Source organism: Cynoglossus semilaevis, chromosome 1 (genome assembly GCF_000523025.1).
Source record: "Cynoglossus semilaevis isolate Cse_v1.0 chromosome 1, Cse_v1.0, whole genome shotgun sequence".
Taxonomy (NCBI): Eukaryota; Metazoa; Chordata; class Actinopteri; order Pleuronectiformes; family Cynoglossidae; genus Cynoglossus; species Cynoglossus semilaevis.
The window spans coordinates 20,306,757-20,317,571 of NC_024307.1; the positions used below are offsets into that span (position 1 = coordinate 20,306,757).

Below are 10,815 nucleotides of genomic sequence, written 5' to 3' on the forward strand. Positions count from 1 at the left end.
CAATGACCTATACCTTACTGCATATCCCATTGACTGGAGACAAACCATAGCAAATCTAATTCCTGTAAATATTTAAGGCATGTAGGGCATAACGTCTTTAAACATCTGATTTACAAAGTGTAGCGTATGGCTCTTAGGACGTCATCTGTCAATTTTAATTACACCCTGCTGTAAAGCAGTGATGTGTCTGCTGCCAAAGCACTCCTTCATTAAGCAAAGCAAATCCTTTACCGGATGACTACTTGTAATTTTCTTTACAGTAAAAAAAAAAAGAAAGAAAAAAAAGTAAGGAGAGAATCAAAGTCTGGGAAGAGGCAGCTGTCAGAAAGCATGCATTTAAGCTAATGTATTTGTGTTTCTCCCATAATATAACACTTGTGTTAAGTGACACATGATTGATGAGTAAGGTGGCTTTGCTAACCCCTGTAAGTGCTCTAAAAACAAATTAAGCTTTCATCATTGTAACTTGTCTATTACGAGATGTGGTAATAGCCCCGTGTTTTAATAAATTATCTGTGTGTCTAAATAATTAAAAAAAATTAAACTATTAATCATCCGAAAAAGAGTGTCTGACAAAGGATTGAGGTGAGTTTCCCCACGTAACGCGCCGGCTCTTTTCTCAATACACTTAAGAGTGTTTATGGCTTACTTTGTGAAATGGGTGTAATTGCTTAATTGCTCATCAGTTGGTGGCTGCGGCGCTTCAGAGTAACAGTTACCGTCTGACTTGTGTTTCAGTGGAATTATCCAAAAGTAAAACCAAATGTTCTCTTTGAGTCGCTCGTCGTCGAAGAAATAGTTCTTGTTTTTTTGTGCGGTTCCATGAAATGTCGACACGTTATGAATGCTGACAGCACAGAGTTCCCCGATGAATGTGCTGCCATTTCACTGGAACAACCCGGGCCACAGACACTTGCTCTATCACTGATGGAATGGCTGACAGCAGGGTGAAAAGAAAAACAGATTTTAGCCACTTAAAGGTCTCGCCTAATAGAATCCACGATGTGTTTAATATCTTGAAAAAAAAAACTTCTTCTTTATTTCATTTATTTATTGAAATCCCACGGGAAGAAAAATGTATAATTACAACATGAAAATATATTGATATATTGAAATATTACTTCGATGTTATATAAATGTATTAAATTCCATGGTGGAATCTTTGGTTTGCGACATCTTAAACCTAAAAAACCTTAAACCTTAAACGTTTGGTGGCCATGTCGCCATCTCCCATAAATTTATGAAGAAAGTCTCATTCCATCATTATGATGTGCGGTGTCAAGACAAAATTGGTTCATCCTTCCACTCACCTCACACCTGTATACAGTACACTCACATATTCTGTCTTGACCTGCTGACCTTCATTCATTTCCGCTCCAAACTCCACCTCTCCAGGCTTTCTTCCACCTGCCCCCTACTCTCACCACAGATGACAATATCATGTCAGAGCCGAACCCTGGTACAAACCCACTCATACCTTGAACCCATCAGCCACTCTGGACTTTTACATGTCCTGCCGGAACCTCACGTACTTTTCTGCCACTCCTGACTCATAATATAACCATGTTCCCTATCAGTACAACAGCTGCTGACCTCTGACCTTTTCAACCAACGCTCTGTATCCGTAGTACCTTTTGTTCCCTATCAGTAAAACAGCTGCTGACCTCTGACCAACGCTCTGTATCCGTAGTACCTTTTATGCTGGACATTAAACCAAACTGATCTGAACTAAACTATGCTTCCACCTCTTTCCCATTCCTTCATTATGCGACTACACTTTATAGCTCTGTTGCTACAACTCTCGACATCAACCTCGTTCTTGCAAATCTGTACCTTTACCTGGTCAAAACATCCGCTGCACTCTCTCCTAAACATCTCATATAAAACCTAAAAATATACAGTGTTTCTAGGGTGGTTTATGTTCTATCTAAGTGTTTTTTCTTCGATAAAATTGCATCTTTGCAACCGATTTTCTGATATTTGTACAAGTGTTTTTTCTTCGAGAAAATTGCATCTTTGCAACCGATTTTCTTTAGTAAGGTATCTCACCAGATTGATTGGCCGGCCACTGCTAATCTACATTTCAACACAGTCAGACGTGGATTAAGCTTTAAGTGGAGAGATGGTGGAAAAAGCGGAAAGAGAGAAAGTTCACACATGGTGGTAAGTGAAGGTGTTGGCTCTTCACGCTCCAACAGTTCTGTGAGATGTTCGTGGGCACACTGATCTGCCGGCTGCACGTCTTATACTCTTTGTTATTAAGCAGGTCCAAGGAAAACACAAAGGGATACTGTGTTTTTTATATGAGTAATGCATTAACCTGCTCAGGAAAAGTTCATGTTAAACGTATGGGCTTGGACAGCACAAGATTTATGGCGATGGCTACAGAAATTATGCTTTTTTTCCCCCCAAAGGCACTCTAAATGTGTAATTATTGCCAGCTGCTTTTCATTGGCAGTCCCAGTTAATTAGAGCTCGGGGTCCGCAGTTCAAGTGCTGGGTCTCTGTCCCTCTCTCGCTCTCCGTCTCTCAGATAAGTCTAGTTGTCTTGGGGGGTGGAGGGGGGCGGTGGCTATGACCTGAACTAATTAGCCAAATCCTCAACCAAACTCATTTGTTATTCAAGCTTTATTCAGCGTGCGTCCTGCTGGGCAGAGAAAAGACCCCCAGAGCTCAATTTCTTTCTCATCCTCCAGCGTTTATACCACTGACGCGTCAAAGAAATTGTGTTAAGAAATGAACGAATGTAAATGTGTTACAACTGCAGAGCAGAGAGCCGAGCCGTGCAGACACCTCGTAATAAGAATCATGTCCGCAACCACGTTTTAGATTAGATTCCTTCAAGCAAACAGGGGCGGGGGCTTTAGAGGCAGGAGAGGATATGTGACATGCAGCGAGAGAAAGAGGCTTCATAAGCTATAAAGGAGAGCTGCGTGTGTGTTTGTCCATGTTAATTGCTCAATTGATATTCAGGTCAAACGCATCTTAAGCCAAATAAATTAAGGCATAACAGTTGGATTTAAATACTGCCCTGCTGGTGCTTTATTTTCTGTTACCCACCTGTCACAACAGCGTGGCTGGTCAGGAAAATATGTATATAAGGCTGTGGGTGTACAGATGAATATCAGATACAGCAGTACACCTTGGTGCTGCAGTACATTTCTGTTTATTGTTTTCATTTTGTCTTTTCTGTATACATAATTTCATATATATATAATTTTAACAAAGATTTATTAATAATTGACCTCCAGGCAGCCTGGGATTGTTACAGAATATGTAGTCGAGAGATAATTCACAGGAATTGTAGTCTTAAAACGGTACTGGAAAAATGTGTACAAGTCAGACGGGACATACTGTACATCAGTACCTGTGTCACTCACTGGATCAAAACCTAGGACATAAAAACATCAGAGAGTCTGACTTACACCTGGGAGCCAGAATGAAGGGCAAAAAAAAAAAGAAAAAAGAAAGAATGTAGCACAATACAACTTATGGCATTCAATCACTGAATGTAAACAACGATGTCGTCTGCGTATAGTGCGACATATTCGTCTGCTCTGTTTGCTGTACGTTGGAATGATGGAACAAGATGTCTGCGTATAGTGCGATATATTTGTCTGCTCTGTTTGCTGTTGGAATGATGGAACAAGACTTAAAACATTTATGGGAGATTGTGACGTAACCACGAAACGCCATGAGGACATCGTAAACCGAGGACCTCCTGTATTATATGTGCATTTTACTTCCTGTGGGACTTAAATAAAGATGTACTCGTATAAGATAGTACTTTAAATCATGGATACTATTAGGGGAGTTCTTTGGGTGGCTAAAATCTGTTTTTTTTTTTATATCAAGCCAGAGAAGAAGAACAACAAGACTTTCTTGATAAATTTATGGGAGATGGTGACGTAATCATAAAACGTCATAAGTCGAGGACGTCTTAAACCGAGGACCATCTGTATAAACAGTGGAACATGAACTAATTACATAACATGTTTACATGAGCGTGTGCATGTACGGATTACAAACAAGTCATATTTATTCATTTATTTTTCTGTTTTTTTTCACTGAGGGCTGCTGTACTCATGTACCCTAACAATAACTGATGCATTCTGTGGAAAGTGTGAAGTGCACAACCTCCAGACTACAACATTTGTGTGATTAATTGATTAACTAGCCGGTGGCAGCATGAATAAACTGTGAGCGGACGTCCATAAGATACACATGAGTTTTTGTTCCCCATCTGCGGCCCACCTCTGTCAGATCTGAGTAATCGCATGTCATACATCCGTGAAAAAATACACAGCACGGAGAAGAATGTCTGCGAGTCAACTCTGATGAAGGATACTGATGAGACAAATGACTTTTCTGCACAAAAAAAAGAAAAAGAAAAAGCGAATCACTTGTGCCGGCTCTTGCTAGGTGCTGACACCTCCCTGTGCTGTGGCCTTTTTGAATGTTGAAGCACCTGTCACTGAGCCCAAAGAAGCATCCCATCAAGCCCTCAAGTGTCACATGTGAACATGAATGCCTTTTATCCTCCCTTGAGCCATTGTAGCCTTTTGGCACTTAAAAAGCATTTAAAAAAAATCCAAAGACACGGCCACCACACACACTTCCCAGCGTGGTATGAGTTTGTGTGTGTGTGTGTGTGTGATGACATGTCTGACAGAGACTTGTTATTTTACTCATGGAAATGATGCCCTCACCCAGCCATCAGTGTCACACACTCACCCCGGATGTCCATTACAGCCCTTGCAGGAATAAAACCCCTGAAAGGGTAAAAAGCATGTTTTATAAAGAATGTTTTTCATGTTTGGAGTGCCAAGCTGATTGGCCTGTCAGCAGCTCAGAGTGTCAAGAACTGACACACATGTGATTACGTATGCATTAGGAGATATGATACAGGCCTTACAATTCAGTACAGACTCAAATGAGCTGAGGAGGAGTGAGGCAAAAGTTAAGCTAAAAGCTAGCTTAACTTTAGACAATTCCAGCTTTTATAACAACACACAACAGTGGTTTGAATGGTTGAATGATCCGAGACAATGGTGAATGGTAATGTTTTCAGTTCAGTCTGCTCTGCTGACCACGAAAAGCCACTCTAAAGGGCTGGTATGCATTTTGTTTATATGTTAGCATTTAGCATGTATTTTCCCTTCAGGCCTGTATTCAGAGCAAGTAAGGGGCAACGACTTAAATGTGAAACTGCTGCCTTGTTTTGCTGTATTCGAATCTGGTCATGTACAGTCAGTCAAAACTGAATGGAAGGAATAGAAAAAATAATTTTAGGTTTATAACTAATTGTCTATTGGACACAAAATATGCAAATCAACAAAGACAGCTTGTTAGCAGTTAGCAATAGTGTCTCAAGGACATGTCAAGAAGTGGAATTACATATTTAGATGACTACAGAAATACAGACTATAGAGAGATGGTAAAAACCATGTGAATATTGACTGGACTCAGTACTCTCTGTGAAAAGATATAAATCACCTCAGGGGGTTTGTGTTTAAAAGTGACATTCACTTTGTAAATTCGTCATCAGTTGGGCCATTAACGTCTTCTAACAGGGACTTTTACCTCTGTATAACATATTTTAATAGATGTTTATTCTCTTAGGGTAGTGCAGGAACTACAGGTTTTGTGCTACAGATTAATAGCTTGCCTGATGTCAGGGTTGGTGTAAATGTAGAAAAGCCTTAGCCACCCAGATGTCAGGGTTGGTGTAAATGTAGAAATGCCAAAAAGTTGTTTATTGAAAAGAGGACAAGGTCTGGCGTCACATGGTAATTGCAGGATTGATGTCCAGGCAAAAAGGCAGGAGTCTGAGGCAGAGGAGACAGGAATTAGTAGCGAGGCAAATCCCCCCAACGACACAAGTTGTGGTTCTACCGACTGGCAGGGATTACCTGGTAGAGGAGACAGGTCAAAGACAGGCATTTGTAGGTCCGTGATTTAAAATATCACCAGACGAGTGTGAACCATAAACAACAAACTTAATCTAAGACCTTTCAGCATCATGAGTAAAGGGCCAGCTAATCTGTTAACAGTTGAAATGATCTCTTAATGAAATCATGAAACATTTTGTACTGTGGCTCATGCTGTGACCGTGTTTCTAATATGCATCAAACACTAAGTAAGATCTGTGAAGAAGATGATGGACTTTTAGGGTTGAGAAAGTCCGTCCTCCAAAGACACCTTTTAGGTTTTTGCCTTTAATTCCAATGGTGACCTGCAACAACCCCTGTAAATCCAAGACACATCAATAAACATTTAATATTGTAATAAACAGCATGTCACTGTCCTGCAAACCTGTTCAGTTAGTTTTGGTAAAGTGAACCGTTTGCACAGCTTGGTGGACTGTAAATATTAAAGTGTTGTATGTCTGTTCCTGATCTCTCTGTCTGTCCTCCTCTTTTTCTTCTCTTTGCCGAGGCAGACGGCAACACTGAGCCTGGAACTGCAGGAGATTTCTTCCTGTCGAACGGGTTGGTTTTATTTCTCCCCACTGTCACCAAAATGATTGCCCTCTGTTATGTATTTTTTTTATGAAGATATATATTTTTTTAATATTGTAAAATGTGTTTTGTGAATTTCTGATTTACAAATAAAATATACTTGACTTACACTGTTCAGGCGCTAACACAAAGCTGTGGATAAATTATTATTAATCATTTATTTAATCATTGATCTATTACAATCGAAATGTATCATGATTATTTACTAAATAATAATAATTAAAATAATTATTCATTATTAATCTTGTGAATAATAATTCCTCAGTATGAGGAAACCCTATTTTTCTGTATGCTGCTGGAACAGAGAGACAAACAGCAGCACCGTATAACTGACCCAGCAGGTGTCAGTATCGCAACTCATAAGATTGAAATCTTTAAGTTAGGTCCAAAACAAGACAAAAAAAGCGTTGGCGGTGTTAGCTGGGCATAGCCTGCTAACCCGCCGCTAATGTTGGTATGTGCTAACAAGCTGCTATTACACTACCAACATGTCAGTAACACACTATGCAAAATGTTTTTTTCATTAATCACCCAAAATGTTCTCCTCATTCTCATTGGAAAACTTTAAAAATTGTTGTAAAAATTTACATTACAAAATGCACCAGTTTTTATAAATCCCTGAACATGGCTTTTAACTATTGCTTAGCGCCACCTTTAGGCAAAGAAAGGGGAACTAGATGCGTAAGGTTAAAAGAACTTTAGGCAAAAAAGGGGAACTAGATGCGTAAGGTTAAAAATATCATGATATTGGAATAACGATTTTCATGTTGTGATACTGCTGCCACCCTCCTCCCCCCATACTTCACCTAACCCCAACCCCCATCTTAGTTTTTTCTAACCAGTGCATAGCTTCTAACAATAATTTGAACTCTTATTATGTTAAAGCTAAATATATTCAATCAACACGTGGGTGGGGTTAAAAGAAATATTGTATTTTAAGTTTTTTTTTTCTAATCTTCTGATGTTTTTTACAAGGCAGAGTTATCAGTAATGGACGGACCATACAAGAACAAAGTTGCAATGGAAATGTACTTTTTCAAAAGAAGCATAAATCACATCATGGTTGATGGGGCCAGATGGCCATATCCAAATACCCCATTAAGAGTATTCAGTCAGGAATAAGACAATCTGGGCCCACTTTCCTTGGACCCGTGGCTTCAGAGGAATTGCCTGTACCAGTAAACTTCTATTAGCCGGGTCATCTATGGAGCTCATGCAGAAAAGAAAACATTCATGTTTGTGGTGTTCGTAGTATTTTATAACACTCACTCATCAGCATGTGCTGAGAGTTTTGCTTTTCTCTGTTCTCACTCAAATGAATGTATCATTGTGGGGCATTAATGTGTGCAGGAGACAAGGGGTGGGAGTAAGAGAAAATATATGGTGAGAAGGGAGGGATTGTGATTTTTACAAAACCCAGGCCTCCAGAGCTGAATTCTGTAGGAAATATCCTAGAAAGTTTGTTTTTTATGAATGGTTTAAAGTTCTGGTCCTGTTATAATATATAAAGCCTTTTGGGGTCATCTGCAGTGAAGCAGCGACCATGACCTGAGGCAATTACACACAGGAATGGGCAAAGTCTCCTTTATGTCTTGTTGTTCTTGAACCATTCCTGACAGTGCGTATTACTGCGCTGTCACTGTGCAGACTTGAAATGCACTTCTTACAGGCCTAAAACCTGCAACCCACTAATGTCCGTGCCTCTGACACAAACCACAGGACATGACTAAACTAACATGGACAAACAAGTCCCCTTAAAAACAAAAAGGCAGATTTTGATTTCACCACCAGGTCTGCTTCTCTTTTGTGTTAGGTTGACCAACACTGACAGAAATCAAGACTATTTGGTGAAAATACAGTTAGTGGTCACCTTTTGGACCGTGTAAATTGTTGTTGTATCCTATTACTGTTTACATAAAATGAGAATGTGGACATTCCATGACTTGGAGGATATCCAGTGTCTGTAATATCTTTATTTTTTTATTGATGCATCTCTTACCCTTAATTCTTTTTAGTGGAAGATGGAGTAGAAATGATTGATATATCAATCCTCACACGACTGAGTAGCTACTACTGTCATAAACTATCTATACTGATTAATGAATTAAATTGGTATCTGACTACACCAGATATTTGATTGATTTCAGAATTTTAACCTTTCTGATCAGGACTGAAGTTGATCCAAAAATATTAAAAATATGAATAAATGTGTTATGTATTATGATTTTTCAAGAGGACATCTTACTTCTATGGTAGCATTTATGCTAATAAATCTACATTGTGTAAAAATAAATTAATGTAAGTTGTTATGAATGATATACTATGATAAATATCAGTATCAGAGTATCAGTATCGACAAGTAATCGGTATTGTGTTGAATCAAAAATCTGGTCTCACCCATCACTATTCAACAGTCATTGGGCCCAGTGCTCATACACAGGTGGGAAGAACCTGCAACCTCCATATAAACCATCATTTACACCAGGTGCTCAGACCAGAGATACTTTGCTGTTCACTAAGCACCATGCCTCCTTGTGGTCATTTTCATTTTATATTATTTTTCTTTTTGTGTGTTGGTCTCGGACTTGCTGGGTGTTCTCAAGGGATTTCATTACAAAAGCTGTCAAGGGATGAAAGAGTAGTTTCATTTTACAGGAAAGATCGCTGGTTTAATCCCTTGGGATGATTGATGGACTTTCTGTAGTTCTCCTACTTTGTAGGTCTGTCTTAAGACATGCAGTTTTATATCGGTCTATAACTCTGTTTTCTTTTGTGTCATTTCTGTAGTTGGCAGTGTGCTGACTGCTGTGTGGCATTGCTCTGTATTGTTTATACAGTGTTTCCTGTTGGTTTTTCTTGGTGCTTATTAAACATGTTCTGTGAGTTTTGTAATGGTAGATCAAAAAGATTAGCAAGTTATATTTTGTTTCTGCGATGGGAAAAATGGCAGCTAAATTTCTGGTGATGCCAGAAAGTAAAAACAATATGACTTGAGGTTTGACATCCTCTTTATCCATGTAATCTTGCCCTGTGTGACTTTTTCTTGTTTGTGCAGAACAAGAACTGGTGGGAAAATAGAGCGGAGGAGGAAAAACCGTTTATAACGTTAGCCATTGCAGTGAGAGACGTTTTTGTGACACATTCTTTTTATAATTTGCATATGGCTGAATAGTTTTTCATATACAACCCAGGAATTAACCTTTACCTTGATTTGTGTTATCACTCACACACAAACAAGGGTGTGTTTTATTTATATTTTTTTACCACCCCTTACTATACCACATATATGATAGATAATACAAAGAGATACCAAAATAGTTTGGACATATATGCTGTATATAGAGAGAACAGTGCGACACATGAACTACTGTAATCGCTGGATTCTCACGTTTCCGATGTAACTACTGTAATCGCTCTCACGTTTCCGATGGTACCTGAACGCACCTCGTGTGACAGCTGCGACGTTGGCATGACGACATCTTAATCTGTGCCCTGTTACCAAGCTGCTCTGCTCCAGGAGCTAACGTGTAGCTTAGCTTAGCTTGAGGAGCGCGAAAAGGACGGGGTTTTAAAACAGAGAAACAGACCGAGGAGGCAACAGGCCAACACACGAGAGAGGTTTGATTTCTTCTCATTCTGTTCTTTTCTGTCAACAATTTGTTGATATATTTATTAAACAGTGACAATATATAGTTCTAAAAATAATAATGAAAAATTAAAATTAGGTTTATGTATGTATTTATTTATTTATTTTACATATTTTGTAGGATTGTCTGTGTGTTTGCCATGGCCAGAAGCTAATGCTGTTTTTGGGGTCTTGGCATTGAAAAGTTTGGAAACTCTTGTGTACAATTGGCATTGGGGTTTTTTTTTTAAGTCATTAATGTTAATTTTCTCAAAGGTGTGTGTGTGCATTTGAATACAGTTTTCTGACCCCCCCAAAGAAACCCCTGGATACAGATAGTTTAAAGTAGATAGATAAATTCAGTTCAAATTTGGAGGTTTGGGCCAAAGCCCATGTCTACATTTCCCCACTGAGAAAAACATCATTTAAAGGACTATGATGTAAATCCACGTGTGGCTGTGTTACATTTGCCTGGTTAACCCTGGACAATTTACACCCCCTCTGTCCAGCCACCCAGCTCGCATAACAGAATACTTGGCCAAGTCATTCTGACAGTAAACGTATGATCCCTGTTTTCAATCCTAATCCTTGCAGATTTATTGGTGCCTTCCCTCTGCGTTCATCCCACATTTTTACTCCCCGTTTACTCCTGTGCTGGACTTTACTACA

The 10,815-nt window shown here is 39.1% G+C and overlaps 1 protein-coding gene across 2 annotated transcripts in view; it reads left to right on the forward strand.

The window, feature by feature from the left end:
- Positions 1-10,019: 10,019 nt before the first annotated feature.
- The window catches only part of gsc (goosecoid), a 31,765-nt gene continuing 30,969 nt past the window's right edge, over positions 10,020-10,815 (forward strand). For both annotated transcript variants that reach the window (XM_025062002.1, XM_025061998.1), the window contains exon 1: positions 10,020-10,139. The gene's annotated coding sequence lies outside the window, so the exon portion shown is untranslated. The remainder of the gene's footprint in view (positions 10,140-10,815) is intronic.